Source organism: Melanerpes formicivorus, unplaced genomic scaffold (assembly GCF_026170545.1).
Source record: "Melanerpes formicivorus ecotype bairdi unplaced genomic scaffold, bMelFor1.0.p_v2 SCAF_122, whole genome shotgun sequence".
Lineage (NCBI taxonomy): Eukaryota > Metazoa > Chordata > Aves > Piciformes > Picidae > Melanerpes > Melanerpes formicivorus.
This window is the reverse complement of record NW_027142474.1, coordinates 214,248-236,952: the sequence shown is the minus strand read 5'-3', so window position 1 is coordinate 236,952 and position 22,705 is coordinate 214,248.

The window sequence follows — 22,705 nt, the reverse complement described above, 5'->3', positions numbered from 1 at the left end:
TACGATATATATAGCTAACTATTTACTACTATATATACTTAGCTATAGATTTAACACTATATATACTTAACTATTTAATACCATATGTTGTTAGCTTCTTACTAATGTATATACTTGACTATGTGATACTGTATGTAGCTAGCTGCTCTTTTAATACTACATATGCTTAACTATTTAATAGCATATAGCCATATATTTAACACTATACATAGTTATCTATTTAATAGACATGCTTAGCTACTTTAATGCTATATATCCTATATACTATTTAATACTACATCTCCTTAACTAGGTTACTCTCACTACAGGAATTAGGGGAACTGCTGAAAGAGGTGGGGGTTGCTCTCTTCTCACAAGTCACAACTGACAGGACAAAAGGAATGGCCTCAAGCTGCAAGGGGAGGTTTAGGTTGGATATGAAAAGAGAGCTGGGGAGGGACTTTTGAGGGTGTCAGGGAGGGATAGGAGCAGGGGTAATGGAACAAAACTAGAAGTGGAGAGATTCCAATCTGAATGGGTAGATTGAGATTGGCTGTGAGGAAGAAGTTGTTGCCCATGAGGGTGGTGAGAGCCTGGCACAGGTTGCCCAGGAAGGTGGTGGAAGCCTCCTGCCTGGAGGTGTTTGCAGCCAGGCTGGATGTGGCTGTGAGCAACCTGCTGTGGTGCGAGGTGTCCCTGCCCATGGCAGGGTGGTTGGAAATAGCTGAGCCTTGAGGTCCCGTCCAACCCTGACAGTTCTGTTACTCTATGGCCTTTGAGAGTCTCTTTCAACCCAGTGCAATCTGTGGATCTGGGACTCTGTTGAACCTTTCCCTGTCAGCATTTTGTGAGCTTTCGAAGAGATGGTGCTAAACTCCCTGCAAAGGACTCAGCCTTTTCTGGTTGTAGGGAATAAACTCTCTAAATGGAGGATGGTTACCACTGCTGTGTTTCCTCTTCTGTTGGCAGTAACTGCAGAGGACAAAACTTTGCCTATTTCTTTATATGCTCCGGATCTTGACAGCTAAGTGGAGGAAGACCTGGTTGTGGCACTTATGTTGCCAGTTCCCAACAGGCTATAACTTCCTTAGTTGTTTCTCTTGGATTGTTAACTGCAAAACCAAGGCAGATGGGGAGGTACAGTCGCAAATTTGGGCTGTTGGGGGGAGATCCGAAAGGGTTTGCTTGCACTTAAAAATCAGACTGGTTTACCAAGTCAATCACCAAGCGCCTGAGGCACATTATCTACCTCCTTTGTCTTCCAAGAGAATGTGGCCCTGCTTTGGCAGGGCTGGGGTTGGAGTCCATGATCTCTGGAGGTCTCTTCCAACCCCTAACACTCTATGGTTCTATGATTCTCTGTGATTCTAAGATGATTCCAAGATTCTCTGATTTCAACATTCTCTGATTGCAGTATTGCCTGATTCCAACATTCTCTGATTTCAGTCTTCTCTAACATTCTCTGATCCCAACCTTCTCTGATCCCAAGCTTCTCTGAGTTCAACATCCTCTGATTCCAACATTGTCTGTTTCCAACATCCTCTGATTTCAACCATCTCTGATTTCAACATTCCCTGATTCCATCATTCTCTGATTCTAACCTTCTCTGATCCCAAGCTTCTCTGAGTTCAACATCCTCTGATTCCAACATTGTCTGTTTCCAGCATTCCCTGATTCCAACACTCCATTTCCAGCATTGTCTTATTCCAACCTTCTCTAATTCAAACATTCTCTGATTCCAATATTGCCTGATTCCAACATTGCCTGATCCCAACATTCCCACATCCCAACATTCTCTGATCTATCTTTATGATTTTCAAGCTGAACCCCCCCCCCCCCCCCCATATATTTATGTTATATTTTTATATTGACCTTGATTTCAGCCTTACTTTGGATTTTTATCCTTTTTAGGTCAAAGGAGCTAAATTCCTGCATTTTTGCATAAACCTAAGCCATCGTTGTTGTCATCATCATCATCATCATCGTGGTGCTGGAGAATGGGTTGGGAAACAACCTAGCAGCCCTCAGCAAAGGCTTAAGTGGAGAATGGGCTGGGAAACGATCTAGCAGCCCTCAGCAAAGGCTTTGCTGCAGCAAGGAGCCGACTGTAAAAGAGAGCTCTGCAAATGAGTTATCATCAAACCTTCCCTTTTTAAACCCAAAAGCAAAACCCTCCCGAGGAGGAGCGCGGGAAAGGGAAGAAGGCTGAGCAGTTTTTCACGGCCCCTGCCGCTGTCGGAGTAAATAACTCCCACAGACCAAGTTGCAGAGTGGGGTTTTAGCGCTAATGAGATGCAGGAAAGTCGCTCGTTTAATTTGTTAATTAGTATGATGCCAGAAACTATCTCCTCAATATGAAGCAAATATGTTTACAATCTTAGCTGCCATCTGGCTTAATAGATGGCAGAATACTTAAGAGTTGGGATAGGCTCCGAGAGAGAGAGCGGCTGGGGAAAATTTGTTCTGCAATTAGCGGAGCAGAGGGGTTTGTAATTATTTTATATCTATATCTATATATTTATTGGGTTGCTGAAATTTTTATTCTAAAAGAGGTTTTTTTATTGGTTGGGATTTTTTTGGGGTAGGTTTCTTTTTTCCTTCCCCCCCCCCCCCTCTCCTCATGTTCAGGGCGCATCTCAGTGAAGGCTGCTGTAGATCACGGAGCTGCTCTGGAAGGTTGGGGATGGCTGAGAGCTGCTGGAGGCAGATGCTGGTGGAGAGGCAGGAGGGAGATGTGGGTTTGAAGGTGTGGGTGGAGAGATGACAAATGGAAGGGAATGGAATAGATGGGAGTGAAATGAAAGGAAGTGAAAGGCAAAATGAAATGAAATGCAAGACACAATAAAATATAAATACATCAATTTATAGATAAAAGAAAAATGAAAGAAATAGAACAAGATCAAAGAAATAAACAAAACTCCAATCAATAAATCAAGTAAATATAACAAGCTGAAAAAGAAATGAACCTAAATAAATAAACCAAATATCACAAGATCATAGAAATGAACCTAAATAAATAAATAAAAGAAATAAACCAGAATCAAATAAATAAATAAATCAAAATCAAACAAATACATAAAAAGACAAAATAAATGAATGAAGCAAAATGAAAGAAATCAATAAAGAGATCAAATGAATAAAGAAACCAAAATCAAAGACATCAACAAGAAGAGAAAATAAAGGACTGAAGCAAAATCAAAGAGATCAATAAAAAGGTAAAAAGAATGAATAAACCAAAATCAAAGAGATCAACATGAAGATAAAACAAATGACTGAAGCAAAATCAAAGAAATCAATAAAAAGGTAAAATGAATGAATGAATCAAAATCAAACAGATCAATAAAAAGGTAAAATAAATAAACAAACCCAAATCAATTAAATTGACATAAAAAGAAACATAAAAATTAAACATAAAAATAAAGAAAGCACAAGAAAAATCAAATGAAAAATTAAAAAGTGGAAAACTAAAATCAAATAGATAAGAAGTAAATGGAGAAATAAGGAATTAAAATAAAAATCAATAAAATTAATACAATTAATGAAATAAAATGAAGAATATAAATAATAACTAATAAAATAAAATTAGTAATGTAAATCAAACTATCAAAGCAAATAAAACTATTAACACAAATTAAAGTAAATGCAGCCAAACCCGTCCAAAAGTAAATATCAAATGGCAAGAAAATCAATAACTAAACCATCAATAAATGAGAAACAAAGGTAAAAGATAAAAAGGAGATACCAAAGAATCAAATAAAAGAGTAGTACAATGGAAATAAAATGATATAAAATGAGAAAATGGAATTAGGGGAATGAATAAACAACACCAGAGGGGAATGAAAGTGATGAAAATCCAGACAAATAAATAAGTAACTAATCAAAAGCCAACAGAAGATAAATACAATAAGTGAGATCAAAGCATATAAATAAAAGCATTAATAACATGAAAGATGAAAGCAAATGAGGAAAGGAATGAAACAATGATTGAAAGGGAAATAGGAAAAACAAATAAAATGCAATAGCAATGACCTAAAAATAAAAGAAAATGCCACAAAACACAACTGAATAAAATATTAAGCAGGGAAGGGCCAAAGGAGCTGCAGCAGATGGGGGCAGGTCCTGTCTGGAGGTTTCTCAGCCCTCCATGGGCAGCAGCACACCAGAGGGTCCTGGATCCTTTCCCTGCCTCTTTCCCTCTCTCCGCAGCTCTTAAAGCACAATTTCCCTGGACCTCTACCTTTGGACACTTCCAACCTTCCACCCCTTGGGCTGCAAGCAGCAATTATCTTGTTGCCAGCTTTCCTTGCAGGGGAGGCCAGGGTCGTGCAGAAAGGGATGCTGCTGAAACTGGGGATGAAATCATCTCTGGGGAGGTGGCTGAACGGAAAAGCTGAGATAAAGGCGGCACCGGCCCTAGGGTTGAGCTTTCCTTCATGGAGTTCAAGAGAATTTATCCTTCAGGAGGAGATTTTGTGGCTAATCATGTTCTAGGTGTTCTAAATAATTCTGTTAGATATTGGATACATAATTAGATATATAATTCTATGGATCTTAGGCATATAACTTTGTATGAGCTATAAATATATGTAATGTATCATTAGATCCATGGGGAGATAGAGAGATGGATATGTAGAAATAGAGAGGTATAGAGATGTGGAGACATAGAGATGTAAATAGAGAGAGAGAGGGATATAGAAATAGAGAGAGAGAAAGATATAAGAGAGAGATAAAGATATAGAGAGATAGAGATAGAATAGAGAGGAAGAGAGAACAGAGAGAAAGAGATAGAGAGATAGAGATATAGAGAGGTAGAGATAGAGATAGAGATGAGATAGAGATAGAGAGATAGAGATAGAGATAGAGATAGAGATAGAGATAGAGATAGAGATAGAGATAGAGATAGAGATGATAGAGATAGAGATAGAGATAGAGATAGAGATAGAGATAGAGATAGAGATAGAGATAGAGATAGAGATAGAGATAGAGATAGAGATAGAGATAGAGATAGAGATAGAGATAGAGATAGAGATAGAGATAGAGATGATAGAGCGAGATGGAGATAAAAATGGAGATAGAAATAGAGAGATAGAGAGAGATAGATATAGAGAGAATGAGAAAGGTAGATAGACATAGAGAGATAGAGAGACAGATATAAAGAGACAGATGTAGAGAGGTAGATACAGATATAGATATACAGAGATAGAGAGATGATATAGAAGGATAGAGATAGAGATATATAGAAAGATAAAGATATAGATATATATAGAGAGAGGGGATATAGATCTGTATACATATAGAGGGATAGAGAGAGAGATGCCGAGATAGATATACCGAGAAAGATAGCGATATAGAGACAGATATAGAGAGATGATATAGAAATAGAGATATAGATATATATGTGGAGAGAGGGATATAGATATATATACATATAGAGGGATAGAGAGAGATAGAGATGGAGAGATATAGAGACAGATATAGAGAGCTAGATATAGAGATGTATAGAGAGATAGATGTATAATATTTCTTAGGAGACAGCCAGCCTAAAAGCTTTTTCCTTTCCTGAAAATGAGACACTTTTCCCCCCCCTGCCTACCTCCTGAAAGCTCAAAACTCCAAGTGGTGAAGCAAACTTTGGCATTTCCTATTCACTAACCCCTTGGTTTGGGGCTTTCTAAAGCACGGGTGAAACATCCACCAGGCACCAAAGTTGAGCAACCTGTTCCTTTTTGATCTATTTTTAATGACTGTTTTAATAACTATTCCAATAATTATTCCAATAACTATTCTGTCTCTAGATATATTTAATACCTATTTTAATACCCATTTGAGTATCTATTTTTATTACCCATTTTTAACCTCTCTTTTCATGTCCCTTTGAATACCCTCTTTACTATCCCCTTTTAATGACTATTTGTATGTCCACTTTTAACACCAGTTTTTAACATCCATTTGCTTATTAGCTATTTGAACAGCTATTTGGACATCTCTCTATTTTTTTAATGCCCATTTTTAACCCTATTTAACCTCTCATTAAATCTTCACCTGAGTAGGGGTGAAACATCCACTGGACCCCGAAGTTGAGCCACCTGTTTTTAATGTCTGCTTTTGATGTCTGTTCTTGATGTCTGCTTGTGATGTCTGCTTTTAATATCTACTTTTAATGTAATCTATATCTACTATATATTTTTTATATCTATTTTGACATCTATTTTAATATCTATTTTAATATCTATTTAAATATCTATTTTAATATCTATTTAATATATTAATATCTGTGTTAATATATTTTAATATATATTATCTACATTATCTATTATCTGTATTATCTATTCTCTATATTAACATCGCTATATCTATATATTTACAGGTCAGACTCGATGATCTTTGAGGTCTCTTTCAACCTTAGTGATACTGTGATATTAATCTATATTTTAATACCCATATTGGTATATATTTTCATACCTACTTTAATATATTTTAAGCACCTCTTTCTATATCTATTTTTAATCTATCTGAAATCAAATGATGATTTTTGTTTGTTACACTAAAACAGATGCTATGCATGGGTGAAAAAAAGACCTGCTAGACACCCAAGCTGAGCAACCAAGTTTTAGTGACTCTTTTGAATACCTAATACTTGTATCAAGTTTCAATCCCTGGGGTGTAAATATCGATTTTAATATCCCTTTGCAAGATCTGATTTTTAGATCTACTTTAATATCTATTATTCAGGGTCTGATTTTCAGATCTATATTTTCCAGGTCTAATTTTTAGGTCTATTTTCATCCCTATTTTCCAGGTTTAATTTTCAGGTCTGTTTTCAGCTCTATTTCCAAGACCTGATTTTTAGATCTAATATCAATATCCAGGTTTTAATATCCAGGTTTTAATATCTGGATTTTATATCTGGATTTTATATCTGGAATTTATATCAGGCTCTTTTACAATCTCTATTTTAATAGCTCCTTTTTAGATCTATTTCATAGCTCAGTGTTATTGTTTTACTAAGTATGGATGAAACAACTGCTGGACACCAAAGCTGAGCAAGCAATTTTTAGTATCTATTTTGATGTCAGTTTGTAACATTTATTATTACTATTCATTAATATAGACATATATTTCATTTGGCTTTAAAATATATATTTATTATTAATATAGCTTTATTAATATGTTATCTTATACATTAATTTTATTAATATACCTATATTAGTATATCTTAATTATTAATAAGTTACAGTGTTATTAATACTTTATCGTGATATTATAAGATTATTATAAGATATATTATTAGTATATATTAATAGATTGTTGATATATTATTAATATATACTATTTATGAATAGAATAGAATAGAATAGAATAGAATAGAATAGAATAGAATAGAATAGAATAGAATAGAATAGAATAGAATAGAGTAGAATAGACCAGGTTGTAAGAGACCTTCAAGATCATCGCATCCAACCTATCAACCAATCCAACACCACCTAAACAACTAATCCATGGCACCAAGCACCCCATTAAGTAGTACTATTAATACCTGCTCTTAATACCTACCCTTCAAACTTATTCCTAATATCTAATCCTAATATCTCTTTTTATTACCTATTTTTAAACCTATTTATTAATACTCCTTGGGTTGGCTTTTGGGTTTACCAAGTAAGGATGAAACATCTGTTGGATGCCCAAGGTGTGCAACCTATTTTTGATGTATACTACATATATATATGTAGTATATCTATTAAATACCTATTATTAATATCTATTATTAATGTGTAGTCTTCATATGTATTATCAATATCTGTTAGTAGTATCAATTATTAACATATATTCTTAATGTCTATTTTAATATCTCATTATTGATTTTACTAAGCATTGATGCAACATCTGTTGGAGACCCAAGCTGAGCAACCAACTTTTAACACCTATTTTCAATATCTAATTTAATATCTCATTAATTTATTAGCTAAGCATGGATGCAAGACTTCTTGGAGACCCAAGGTGAGCAACCAATTTTTAATACCTATTTTCAATATCTGTTCTGGTATCTTATTAATTTATTAGCTAAACATGGATGCAAGACTTCTTGGAGGCCCAAGGTGAGCAAACAATTTGCGTATCTATCAGTAATATCTATTTTAATATCTCATTAATTTATTAGCTAAGAATAGATACAGTATCTATTGGACACCCAAGCTGAGCAACCAATTTTAATAGCTATTCTTAATATCTATTTTAATATCTCCTTCTTTTATTTTTACTAAGCATGGATGCAACACCTGTTGGAGACCCAAGCCGAGCAACCAATTTTTAACACTTAATTTCAATATCTAATTTAATATCTCATTAATTTACTAGCTAAGCATGGATACAATATCTCTTGGACAGCCAAGCTGAGCAGCCAATTTTAATGTCTATTTTTAATATGCATTTTAATAGCCCCTTTATTTTTTTTTGCTAGCCATGTATGCAACACCTGAAGGAGACCCAAGGTGAGCAAGCAATATGAATATCTATTCTTCATATCTGTTTTAATAGCTCATTAATTTATGAGCTAAGCATGGACGCAACACCTGTTGGAGACCCAAGGTGAGCATGCAATATGAATATCTATTCTTCATATCTATTTTAATATCTCATTAATTTTTTAACTAAGAATGGATACAATATCTATCAGACCCCCAAGCCAAGCAACTGATTTTAATATCCATTCTTAATATCTATTTTAATATCTCCTTTATTTTTACCAAGCATGGCTGCAACACCTCTTGGAGACCCAAGCTGAGCAGCCAGTTTTGAAGGGCCCTTCCAAACTCACCATAATTGAAGGATTTTTGGTTTAGACCTGAGAGAAGTCTTGGAAGGCAGAGAAGTTTTTCTTGAGAGAGCGGGAGAAGAAAGTAATTGCATTTTTTTCTGTGGTGGAACTGAACATTTCTGCAGAACCTTTTAATTTTAGCATTCCCTTTTCTTTTCTTTTATTTCATTGTATTTTATTTATTTTCTTTTATTTTCAATATAAAAACAAGATTATTTTTAAAGGGGATAAATATATATTTTCTGAGGGGATCAATGGAGATTTGTATGGGGCAGGAATCAATATTTTGAAGGGGATCAATGGATATTTGTAAGGGGAAAATAGATATTTCTAAGGGGAAAAAATGGATATTTTTAAGGGGATGAATTAATATTTTTAAGGGGATGAATGAATACTCCTAAGAGGATAAAAGAATATTCCTAAAGGGATAAAGGAATATTTCTAAGTGAATAAATTAATATTTCATAAGGGGATAAATGAGTATTTGCAAGAGGATAAAAGAATATTTCCAAGGGGATAAATTAATATTTCAGAGTGAATAAATGAATATTGCTAAAGGGATAAAGGAATAGTTTGCAAGGGGATAAATTAATATTTGTGAGCAGATCCATTAATATTTCTAAGGGGATAAATAAATAGTTTGCAAGGGGATAAAATCATATTTGCAAGGGGATAAATAACTGTTTCTAAGGATATAAAATAATATTTCTAGAGGGATAAATGAATAGTTGTGAGTTGATCAATGAATATTTGTGAGTTGATCAATGAATATTTGTAAGGTGATCAATGAATATTTGTGAGTTGATCGATGAATATTTCTGAGTTGATCAACGAATCTTTGTGAATTGTTAAATGAATCTTTGTGAAGGGGATGAAGGAATATTAGTAAGGAGAGGAAAGGAATGCTTCTGAGGGGCCAAAGGAACCTTTCTAAGCAGGTAAAGAACTGCTCATCAATGCAGCACTAAAAAGATGATGCTCAGCATGCAGCAACCCAAACTCCCTTCCAAACTTGCAACGTGGAGAATGTTCTCCAAGAGGGCTCTTGAGAACTGCTTGCAGCAGAAGTGATTGTGCCGTCCTTTCGCTGCTGGAAATGAACTTTGGGTGCAGGATTTGCTGCCTTCTGGATGCCTTTAGGTCCTTGAAGCTCTTCTGTGGTCTCAGGTGTCAAGAGGTGAGGTTGTCCCATGAAGAACCAGGAACATTTTCTTTACTGCCTGCTGAAGGGCAGCAACTTGTGAGATAGGAGCCTTGCATCTCAGCTTTAGGTACATTGCTACATCTAGGCTGATGCAGGCAGCAGGTTAGAGCATTCCACAGATTCAGAGAAATGGCTCAAGACCATCTAATTCCAACCATAAATGATCTGGCTTGGAAGAGACCTGAGAGAGAATCTCCTCCAACCCCCTCCCATGGGCAGGGACACCTTCCACCAGCACAGGTTGCTCAAGACCTCATCTAACCTGGCCTGGAACACCTCCAGGGAGGGGATATCCACGGTGTCTCCCCAGCCTCACTCTAAAGAATTTCTTCCTCAACCTCCCCTCTGTTTCCAAAGGGCCACCCTGAATTTTAAGCTCATATTCTGTTTCCAAGAGGCCATTCTGAATTTCAAAGCCATTTGCAACATCAAAAGAATCCTGAATGTTAAACCCATTTTCAGTTTCCAAAAGACCATTCTGAATTTTAAGCTCATTTTCAGTTTCCAAAAGGGAACCCTGAATTTTGAAGCCATTTTCAGTCTTCACTTCTCTCTTGTCCAGAATTATCCAGATCTGACCTCTGAAGGTGCACATCCCCAAGCAGCCTGGAGAGGAGGGGAGTAGCTGAGCCCTGGGGCCCGTCTGTGCAAACAAGGTCCTCTGTAGCCTGCCTGGTTTCCTCTCTGCCTCAACTTCCTTGTGATGAGAGAGGAATTTGGGTGGGGGAGATCCCAGCTTGTTCAGTGTCCCAGGATTTTGGCTCTTAGTGGTGCATCACCGAATCATTGAATCACTGAATCACTAAATCACTGAATCACTGAATCTCTGAATCATCGAATCACTGAATCATTGATTCATTGAATCACTGAATCTCTGAATTTCTGAATCTCTGAATCATTGAATCACTGCATCACTGCATCATTGAATCACTGAATCATAGTTGCATAGAATCATAGAATTACAGAACCGTCAGGGTTGGAAGGGACCTCAAGGCTAATCCAGTTCCAACCCCCCTGCCATGGGCAGGAACACCTCACACTAGATTGGGTTACTCACAGCTACATCCAGCATGGCCTTAGAAACTTCCAGGGATGAGGCTTCCACCACGTCTATATATTTGTATTTATAGATAGAGGGAGAAAGAGGATTGGGGGGGAAACCCAAAAAGGCAACAGCAGGTCAGGAAGTCAGCATCTGTGATCTGGTTGCAAAGACTTTCAATATTCACAACCCACTCCTTCTCCTTCTCCTTCTCCTTCTCCTTCTCCTTCTCCTTCTCCTTCTCCTTCTCCTTCTCCTTCTCCTTCTCCTTCTCCTTCTCCTTCTCCTTCTCCTTCTCCTTCTCCTTCTCCTTCTCCTTCTCCTTCTCCTTCTCCTTCTCCTTCTCCTTCTCCTTCTCCTTCTCCTTCTCCTTCTCCTTCTCCTTCTCCTTCTCCTTCTCCTCCTCCTTCTCCTTCTCCTCCTCCTTCTCCGTCTCCCTCTCCTTCTCCTTCTTCTCCCTCTCAAATTAATTGCATTTCTAGCTAGCAAGGTTTGATTACAGAGGCACCTGACTCATTCAAATCTTTATTTTAGTGTTGGGCTTGGATTTGTTATTTCTTTATGGCCACACTACAAAATTCCAGTAGCAGCCCTGCCAGGATTAAATCCATTGTAACATTCTCCAGACCAATTCATCTGTTCCTAATAGCCTTTCAATAGTGTCCTAGTAACCTTGGTTGGTTTGGTTGGTTTGTTTGCTGGGGAAGCTTCTTTTTGGGCTCTATTTGCAAACACTGTTAAAAAAAAAAAAAACAAGGTGAAGAAAGAAAAAGATGAAGAAAAAATGATGAAGAAGAGAAAAGAAAATCATGAAGAAAAAAAAAGAAAGAAAAAAAAAAGAAGAAAAAATTAAGAGAAAAAATGAAGGAAAATTTATTTTTAGAAAATCAGAAAAAAAGAAGAAAAAAAAAGAAAAATAGAGAAGAAAAAATTAAGAAAAAAATGATGAAAGAATAAATGAAGAAAAAGAATGAAGAAAAAAGAAGAAAAACATGAAGGAAGAAAGAAGAAAAAAAGGAGGAAAAAAGGAAAAAGAAATGATGAAGGGAAAAAAGACAGAAAAATAAAGAAAAATGTTTTAAAAAGGAGGAAAAAGAGAAGAAAAATAAGAAAAAGTAAATTAAAAAGTAAATGAAGAACAATTGAATATAAAAACGAAGGAAAAAACATGAAGGGAAAAAACAAGGGGGAAAATGAATTAAAAATGAAGGAAAAAAGGAAGGGAAAAATGAAAAAAGAAGAAAAAATGAAGAAAAATTAAGAAAAAAAAGAAGAAAACATGAAGGGAAAAAAAGGAGAAATAAAAGAAGGGAAAATAAAGAGAAAAAAAGAATAAAGAAATGAAGAAAAAATGCTGATAAAAGAATAAAAAATGAAGGAAAAAGAATAAAAGAAGGAAAAAATGAAGGGGAAAAGAAAGAAAAAGTGAAGAACAAATTAAGAAAAATGAAGGAAAAAAAGAAGAAATAAAAGAAGGGAAAAAATGAAGGGAAAAAGAAAGAAAAAGTGAAGAACAAGTGAAGAAGAAAGAAGGAGGAAAAAGAGAAGAAATAAAAGAAGGGAAACGATGAAGGGAAAAAGAAGAATAAAGAAATTAAGGGAAAAGAATGAAGGGAAAAAGAAGAATAAAAAAATGAAGAAAAAATTAAGAAAAAATAAGAAAAGAAAAAAGAAGGTAAAAATTGAAGGGAAAAAAAGGAAGGAAAAAAATGAAGGAAAAAATTGAAGGAAAAAATTGAAGGAAAAAAATAGGAGAATAAAAATGAAGAAATAAGGGGGGGGGGAAAGACTTAAAACTGAAGGAAAAAATGAAGAAAAAAAGGAAGGATAAAAAAAAAGCAAAGAAAAATTAATTTCAAAATGAAGGAAAAAACCCCAAAGAGACTCTCTTTCATTATAGGGGGAAAAAACAGTATAAAAATCAATAAAAAGCTAAAATCTCTTCACACAGAGAGAGAGAGAGAGAGAGATTGGTGGCAGAGCCTCTGATGTGGGCCAGGCATTTATTTGCCAATGTGCCATATGGGAGCCATGCCTGGGACTTTTTTCCCCTCTCTTTCTCTTCTCTATTTCACACCCCCCCCCACCCCCCCCTTCCCCTGGAATAATTAAATGTTGATGGCAGAGTTCAAATGGATCATTAAAATTCAAAAGTGTAAGAAACAGATTTTTTTGGGGCGTGTTGTTGTGGGTTTGTTGTTGTTTCTTTCCTCCCTCTCTCCCTCTTGCTCTCTCTCTCTCTTTCCGCCGCCGCTGAACGCTCCAGAGGGCTGCAATAGCTGAGCAGAAGTCAGGGGGAAGGAGGAGGAGGAGGAGGGAGGGAGGGAAAGGAGGGGAGGGCGGGCGAGGGGGGCTCGCAGCGGCGCCGCTGCTAATTTGATCATAATATAGTCATCTCTGAAGATTACAGCTATTCAATTAAATATTCTAATTAACCTGAAGTATTAGGCAAATGATACTAATTACAAATATTCTCCCGAGAGCCGCAGCAATGAAAATCCCACTTTGCAGCCGCTACTTCTGGCCAATGTTTCGTAACACAATGTCCTCCCCCCCCACCCCAACCCCCCCGCCTCCCCCTCCCCTTAATATCATAGGCTTGCAGAATATTAAAATGCAGTTAATTTGCCTAAACCTCATTTGTTTAATGGCATTAAGCATTTTGTTTGAAATTGTAATAAACGCGCAGCCCCAGTCAGGAGGAAGAGAGACAGGGAGAGGAGGAGGGGAGGGATGGGGGGGGGGGGGGGGGGCGGTGTGGGGGGTGGTGGGAAAGAATCATTCCGCTGAGTGTCCTCTTGGGGTAACTTAAGATTTCCTGTTTACAGACCCCGGCGCTTTTGAATGCAGCGAGCGGAACAGTTTGGAGCTTTAACTTTCAGCCATTAAGCAATATTGAAATTGGTTAAAAATGCTAATAATTTGCTCTTTGCGGAGCGGGGAGGGGAAGGGAAGGGAAGGGGAAAAAAACAACCAACCAACCAAACCAGCCCCAACAGCACACACACGAAAAAAATTCCTCCCTCCTCTCCTCTCCTCCCTCCCTCCTCTCCTCCCTCCCTCCCTCCTCCTTCTCCTCCTCCCCCTCCCTCCAAAATAAAAGGTATTTTGCAGCAAAATTTCACCACGGTCCCCCCGGGATCGGCTTACTGCCGTGAAAGGGCTCCCCCCGATGCTTGAACTTCCTTCTTAGAGGTTTTTTTGGGTGGTTTTTGTTTGTTGGTTTGGGTTTGTTGGTTTTTTTGCACCCCCTCTCCCCCTTTTCTTTGCCCCCTCCCTCAGTCGAATGTTTGTCTTTTGCAGGTTGTTAGTTTGTGGTTGTTGAGGGGGTTTGGGTTGTGTGTGGGGTTTTTTAACTCTGCCTCCTGACAAAGCCACACAAATCTGGGGGGTTGGGGGCTTGGGGTTTTGTTTGGGCCCCACCCCACACTTTTTCTGCCTTTGTGGGATGGCTCAGGTTGGAAGGGACCTTAGAGATCAACCTATCTGCTCCAACCTCCCCACCGTGGGCAGGGACACCTCGCATTTCCCTGCCTCCTTATCCCTACCTCCCTATCCCTACCTCCTTATCCCTACCTCCCTATCCCTAACTCCTTATCCCTACCTCCCTTTCCACCTTCCTTTCCCTACTTCCATTTCCACCTCTCTTCCATTTCCCTTCCCTTCCCTTCCCTTCCCTTCCCTTCCCTTCCCTTCCCTTCCCTTCCCTTCCCTTCCCTTCCCTTCCCTTCCCTTCCCTTCCCTTCCCTTCCCTTCCCTTCCCTTCCCTTCCCTTCCCTTCCCTTCCCTTCCCTTCCCTTCCCTTCCCTTCCCTTCCCTTCCCTTCCCTTCCCTTCCCTTCCCTTCCCTTCCCTTCCCTTCCCTTCCCTTCCCTTCCCTTCCCTTCCCTTCCCTTCCCTTCCCTTCCCTTCCCTTCCCTTCCCTTCCTCCTTTCCCTTGCCTCCCTTCCCCTCCCTCCTTTTCCCTACCTCCCTTTCCCTACCTCCTTTTCCCATCTCTCTTTCCACATCCCTTTCCCTGCCTCCCTTTCCCTTCTTTGCACCTTTCCCCATGCACCTGGACTGTTGGGCTCTAGCTTAGAGGTGCAATGGCTTTAGGAGGCTCTTCTGCACAGTTTGCTCATGGGTGCTCTTCTGTCATGGCTTGAAACTGGAGCAAGGTAGGCTTGGGTTGGACACCAGGAGGAAGTTTGTCACATTGAGGCGGTGAAACACCAGAACAGGTTGCCCAGAGAGGTGGTTGAGGCTCCATCCCTGGAGACATTTGGTTCCTAACCACATTTCTTGGTGGCTTTGGGTTGTTTGCTTGCTCCTTTTGGGGTCCTAACCACATTTCTTGGTGGGGGTTTGTTGTTTGCTTGGTCATTTTGGGTTCCTGACCACATTTTTTGGTGGGGTTCTGTTGGCCAGTTGTGGTTTCTAACCACATTTTCTGGTGGCTTCTAGTTCTTTGCTTGGTCAGTTTGGGTTCTTAACCACATTTCTTGGTGGCTTTGAGTTGTTTGCTTGCTGAGTTTGGGTTCCTAATGACATTTCCTTGTAGGCTTTGATGGTTTCTTTGGCCAGTTTGGGTTCCTAACCTCATCTCTTGGTGGGTTTTGGAGGTTTGTTTGGTCAGTTTGGGTTCCTAACCTCATCTCTTGGTGGGTTTTGGTTGTTTGGTTGCTCAGTTTGGAGTTCCTGACCACATTTCCTGATGGCTTTGTGTTGATTGTTTGGTCAGTTGGGTTCCTAACCACATTTCATTCCAGATGTCATTCTGTGAACCTCTTCCTCTGTCTCCGCAGCATTTGTCTGCAAAGTGCTATAACCCTGCAGCATTTTGGGTTATTTTTTTTGCCTGTGGAGGGCTTGCTGAGGGTTGAGGACCAACAACCAGAAAGACTGTCAGAATTTCAGCTCCAGAACTAAGCCTCAAACTGCTCCAGTGCCCACAAAGCCAAAGCAACCACATCACTCATGCCTGCAGCTTTTGTCTTCTAAGCTGTAATTTGGCCTGGGAATGCTGGAAGAATTTTCTACCACAGGAGGCTTTGCCTTGACAGCTCCCAAAAATAGAGAGGAATGGAAATCTTCTCTTCCCTCAGGGCTCACAAAATGTAGGACAGTTTGTGGCTGTGACTTGCTGGAATCATTGGACCTTGACATGGAGCAGAGAGAGACCTTGAAGGTGGCACCAGGCTGCCACTGGAACTTCCATGGAGCAGAAAGAGGACACAAGGGAGCAGGCAGGAAAGTTGGGATAGAAGAATGTCATAGAAGCATTGAATGGGCTGGGCTGGAAGAAACCTCCAAAGCTCATCCAGTCCAACCCCCTCTGCAGTCAGGACATCCTCAGGTAGATCAGGTTGCCCAGAGCAGACCCTGAGAAACACATCAGGGCTGAGATGTCCTTTGGTGCCCGGAGTTTGGTGCTTTTCTGTTAACCCTTTTGCAGCTCCTTTTTCCCTCTTCCCCAGCCCCCCCACCCCACCCCCTTTGATGCTGATACAACTTGTTGGAATGCTCTGAACTTCCCTCTCTTTCCTTCCAGTTTTCAGGAGAAGGTGTAGAGCACCTTCTTCTGACTTCAGCTGATGGTTTGTGGCTCTCCTCAGGTCAGCACATGCATTGGGATGCTCTCTGAGAATCACTGTGGTTGGAAAATGAGAGCAGAGCAGATTGGGATTGGATGTGAGGAACAAGTTCTGCACCAGGAGGCTGCTGGAACCCTGCAAGCAGGTTGCCCAGGGAGGTGGTTGAGGCTCCAGCCCTGGAGATCTTCAAGGTGAGGGAGGGGCAAGGAGATGTTCTGAGAGGAGAGGTTTGGTTCAGAGAGGAGAGGATAGGTTTGGTTCAGAGAGGGTAGGTTCAGAGAGGAGAGAGAAAAGGAAGGAGGAAAAGAAAAAGGAGGGGGAAAATGAAAAGAAAAACAGGAGAAAAGAAGAGAAAATAAAAGAGGAGAAAAGAAAAGAGAATAAATAAAAGAGAAGAAAAAACAGAAAATAAAAAGAAGAGAAAAGAAAAGAAGAGACGAGAAGAGAAGAGAAAAGAAGAGAAAAGAAAAGAAGAGAAAAGAAAATAAGAGAAAAGAAAAGAAAAGAAAAGGAAAGAAAAGAAGAGGAAAGGAAACAGGGCAGCAGAAGCATGGGAAGAGAGAGGAGCTGCAGAGTGCAGATCCCTGTCTTGTCCAAGACCCAGCTGCAGCTCCCTGGAGAATCCTTATTCTTCCACGAGGAAAATAAACAATTCCCATTGCTGCATCAGCTGCTGGCAGAAGTGGCTGGGAATGGAGCAGGGAAGAAGCTTTTCCAGAGCCCCCAGGGCTGGAGGAGGCCTGGGAGCACCACCTGTAGAGCAGGGGAGCAGAAGGCTGGGGCCTGGATTTCAGCAGGGGCTGAAGGCAATGCAGTGACCTCTGGCTACCTTCCTGGGGGGGCACTGGAACCTCCTGGGCTGATTTACTCCTCCCAAGGACATGGAGGGGCTGATGTCATAAAATTGTCCTGCAGGGCATTCCTCTCACTGCAGAGCAAGGCAGGGGGATGGCTAAAAAAACCCTGAGAATGGGATCATAAATGACCAGGAGTGAGGGACAGGGGTCCCAGGGCAGCCAATACAGAGAAGGGACTCACTTTGATCAGGGGAGGACAACTCGAGGTGGCATTGCCACATCTACAGAAGCTGGGAAGGAATCAGTTCCACATCAAAGCAAGGATGGAGGAGGCTTGGAGCAGCCTGGGCTAGTGGAAGGTGTCCTTGGAATTCCTGCTGTTGAATGTGTCCTTATCCATGGAATGAACGTGTCCCTGCTTGTGGAAGGGGAGGAGGCATTCAAGACCTCCCTGGGCAGCCTGTGTCAGAGTCTCAGCACCCTCCTACTGAAGAACTTCTTCCTCAGCTGCAGCCTGAGCCTGCTCTGCCTCAGCTCCAAACCCTTGCCCCTGGGCCTGGCTCCAGCCCCCCTCAGCCAAAGTCCCTCTGCAGCCTTCCTGCAGGATGCCTTCAGGTGCTGGCAGCAGCTCTGAGGTGCCCCTGGAGCCTTCTCCTCTGCAGGCTGCGCAGTCCCAGCTCCCTCAGCCTGTGCTCCCAACAGAGCTGCTCCAGCCCTGGCAGCAGCCTTGTGGCCCTAATTCAGCTAGAGGAGCCACCAGCAGAGCTTGGTTTGCTTTTCTGCCATGTGAAACCTCTCTGGGAACCACTCTGGCCACTGTTTGTCCTTTTACCTGTAGCTGGCTGTGCTTTTGCCAGCTTTCACCTCCAGCTGTTTCTAAATTCCTCTACAATTTAGAATTCTCTTTTCTCTCTCTCTCTGCAGCTTCCTCTCTCTGATGCCACTCCAGTGCCCAGCAGGAGTTACCAGCAGACCTTTCCTTCCTAGGCTGGCAGTGCTGTGCCAACCAGGGCCAGCCAAATCCTTGCCCCTGGTGGGTTTTTGGTGGTGAGTGCTGGCTCTGTTGGGTCACAAACCCTCTGCATGCAGAACTGAAGCTGTCTGAGGGAAAAACCACAACAGTCAAACAACACTTCTGTAACCCAGCTGTAAGGAATGGTGAGATGACTGAGAGGGGATCTGAATATTGCATCCAGCTCTGGGCTCCCCAGGTCCGGAGGGACAGGGATCTGCTGGACAGAGTCCAAGGGAGGGCTACAAGGATGAGGAAGGGACTGGAGACTGCCTGGGGAGGAGAGGCTGAGAGCCCTGGGGGTGTTCAGTCTGCAGAGGAGAAGGCTGAGAGGGATCTGATCAATGTCTATCAATAGCTGAGGGCTGGGGGTCAGGAAGGAAGGGACAGGGCCAGGCTCTGCTCAGCTGCACCCTGGGACAGGACAAGAGGCAATGGATGGAAATTGCAGCCCAGGAGGTTTCAGCTCAGCAGGAGGAGGAACTTCTGCCCTGGAAGGCTGCCAGAGGCCTGGAGCAGGCTGCCCAGAGAGGTTGTGGAGTGTCCTTGTCTGGAGCCTTTGCAGCCCTGTCTGGATGTGTTCCTGTGTGCCCTGTGCTGGACTCTCTGCTCCTGCTCTGGCAGGGGGCTTGCACTGGAAGACCTCCAGCAGTGATCCCTTGTGAGCAGGGCTCCTACCTTTTCCTATCTGGCTGCTCCAGTACAAGCAGAGGGTCTAGGATTATGCAAGGGCTGGGGCTAGAACTAGTTGATCTTCCAGGTCCCTTCCAACCTAAACCATTCTATGAGTCTATGAACCACAGAATCATCAGGGTTGATCCTCAAGGCTCAGCCAGCTCCAACCCCCTGCCATGGGCAGGGACACCTCACACTACAGCAGGTTGCTCACAGCCACATCCAGCCTGGCTGCAAACACCTCCAGGCAGGAGGCTGCCATCACCTCCCTGGGCAACCTGTGCCAGGCTCTCACCACCCTCATGAGCAACAACTTCTTCCTCACAGCCAATCTCAATCTACCCGCTTCCAGTTTTGCTTCATCACCCCCTGCTCCTATCCCTCCCTGACACCCTCAAAAGTCCCTCCCCAGCTTTCTTGCAGCCCCCTGCAGATCCTGGAAGGCCACAATTAGGTCTCCTGGGAGCCTTCTCCTCTCCAGCCTGCACAACCCCAATTCCCTCAGTCTGTCCTCATAGCAGAGCAGCTCCAGCCCTCTGCTCCTCCTCGTGGCCCTGCTCTGGACACCTTCCAGCACCTCCAGATCCTTCCTGCAAGAGAGGCTCCAGAACTGGCCCCAGAGCTGCAGCTGTGGTCTCAGCAGAGTGGAGCAGAGGGGCAGAATCCCCTCCCTGGCCCTGCTGGCCACACTTCTCTTGCTGCAGCCCAGGCTCTGCGTTGATCCCTGGCCAGCCAGAGCTATGTTAACACCCACACCCCCTCACCACGCTCCCACTCCTCTAAACCAGGAAATAGGAGGAATAGGAGGAAAACAATTGTGCTGAGGAGTAAATCAGCATGAAATCAGGTGAGAGGGAGGGGGGAGAGAGGGTTGCAAAGGAGCTCTTTGGCTCCTTGGGTTTGTTTCTCGTGTGTGACGTAATTACAGTGCTCCGAGAGAGGCTCAGTGTAGAGCCTCCACCTTGAGTAGCCTCAAAGAGAAGGAAAGGAAAACAAACATTACACTAACACCCTCCACCCCCCCAAAAGGCTGGCTGATCTTGTTCAATCACTTGATATTCATGGTCTTACTCCAAGGTCTCTGAAGATGTCATGTGTGTAATGCCGGCGCCGAGGCTGGCACCAAGAGTCACTCCCAGCGATAGGTTTCAATAAGGTAATTTTCTTTGCTGCCTAAGAGCATCAGCAGGGGTGCAGGCCTGAACAAAAACAGGCTATGACATCTTATTCAAGCATACATCTGGAGGACAAAACTCGACTTTATTAAAGGCAAAATGGGATTGCAGGATTGGTTTGACAGGCGAGAGGGGGAAAGCCCTCACCTCCCTGTTCTGGCAGGGCAAGAGCTGGAGGGGGTGGGGGGGTGGGATTCAAAGGGCTGGGGGAGGCCTTCGTGGAGGAAAGGCTGGGAGAAAAAGAGTGTCCTGCACAGTGGGTTCTGCAAAGATCCACAGGAGGAGGCCTGGCATGAATCATGGAATCATTGGATGGGTTGGGCTGGAAGAGCATAGAGTCATAGAATAGTTTGGCTTGGAAGGGAGCTTGAAGGTCATAGAATCACAGAGTGGTTTAGAAGGGACTTTGAAGAATTTAGAATTATAGAATGGTTTGGCTTGGAAGGGACCTTGAAGGTCATAGAATCAGAGAAGAGTTTGGGTTGGAAGGGAACCCTGAAGGTCATAGAATGGGTTGGGCTGGAATGGACCTTGAAGGTCATAGAAACATAGAATGTTATGGATTGGAAGGGAGCTTGAAGGTCATAGAACCAGAGAATGGCTTGGAAGGGACCTTCAAGATCATAGAATCAAAGAATGGTTTGGGTTGGAAGGGAGCTCTGAAGGTTACAGATTCATAGAATGTGTTGGAAGGGACTCAGAATTCTAAACCCATTTGGGTTGGAAGAGACCTTAAAAATCATGGAAGCATAGAATGGTTTGGGTGTGAGGGGACCTTAAAGATCATCTTGTTCAAAACCCCCTGCCTTGAGCAGGGACAGTTCTCAACCAGATTTGGTTGCTCAAGGCCTCATCCAGCCTGGCCCTGAACACCTCCAGGGAGGAGAACAGCCACAGCCTCCCGGGGCAGCCTGTGCCAGTGTCTCATCTGTGTTCTAGCTGTCCAAAGAGCAGACATCAGTGCTTCCTGCTTACAGACACCTTCCAGTACTTGAAAGGGGTCCACAAAAAAGCTGGGGAGGGACTTTTGGGAAGGGTTTGTAGTGGTAGGAAGGAGCCAAGGATGCCTTTGACCTTTGCACCCCCCACCTAGTCCCTCCCTGTGGGTCAGTATGAGGTCTCTGTTGACTCCTCTGTCACTTCCAGAAGGAATTCTCCCCCTCGGCTCTCATAGGTCTCCAGCTGGAGCTCCATGTCCAGTTCTGGTTCTCCACCAACACAAGGATGCAGAACTGTTGGAGAGGGTCCAGAGGAGCCCACAGAGATGATCAGAGGGCTGAGAACCTCCCTCATGGGGCCAGGCTGGGAGAGTTGGGGCTGTTCAGCCTGGAGAAGAGAAGGCTGCAGGCAGACCTCAGAGCAGCCTTCCAGTACCTGAAGGGCTCCAGGAGAGCTGCGGAGGGACTTTGGGCAAGGGCTGGGAGTGCCAGGAAGAAGGACAATGGCTTTGAGCTGGAGAGAGGAGGAGGAGAGTGAAGATGAGGAAGAAATTCTTTTGGCAGTGAGGGTGGTGAGACATCTTTCAACATCTTTGTGGGTGACATGGACAGTGGCATTGAGTGCACCCTCAGCAAGTTTGCTGATGACACCAAGCTGTGTGGTGCAGCAGACAGGCTGGAGGGAAGGGAGGCCATCCAGAGGGACCTGGACAGGCTGGAGAGGTGGGCACAAGCCAACCTCATGAAGTTCAGTAAGAGCAAGTGCAGGGTCCTGCATCTGGGTCGAGGCAATCCCAGGCACAAATCCAGGCTGGGCAGTGACTGGCTGGAAAGTAGCCCTGAGGAGAGAGACTTGGGGGTGCTGGTGGACAAAAAGCTCAACAGGAGCTCTCAATGTTCACATTGCAGCCCGCAAAGCCAAATCAGATCCTGGGCTGCATCAGGAGAAGTGTGGCTAGCAGGGCAAGGGAGGTGATCCTCCCCCTCTACTCAGCTCTGGTGAGACCCCACCTGGAGTACTGTGTCCAGTTCTGGAGCCCCTATTACTAGAGGGATGTGGAGGTGCTGGAACGTGTCCAGAGGAGGGCCACAAGGATGATCAGAGGGCTGGAGCACCGCTCCTATGAGGACAGACTGAAGGAGTTGGGGCTGTTCAGTCTGCAGAAGAGAAGGCTCCCAGGTGACCTAATTGTGGCCTTCCAGTATCTGAAGGGGGCTACAGGAAGGCTGGGGAAGGACTTCTCAGGATCTCAGGTAGTGACAGGACTAGGGGGAATGGAATGAAGCTGGAGGTGGGGAGATTCAGGCTGGATGTGAGGAGGAGGTTCTTCACCATGAGAGTGGTGAAACCCTGGAATGTGTTGTCCAGGGAGGTGGTCGAGGCCCCGTCCCTGAGGTGTTTAAGAGCAGGCTGGATGAGGCTCTGTCCAGCCTGATCTAGTGTGGGGTGTCCCTGCCCATGGCAGGGGGGTTGGAACTTAGATGATCCGTGT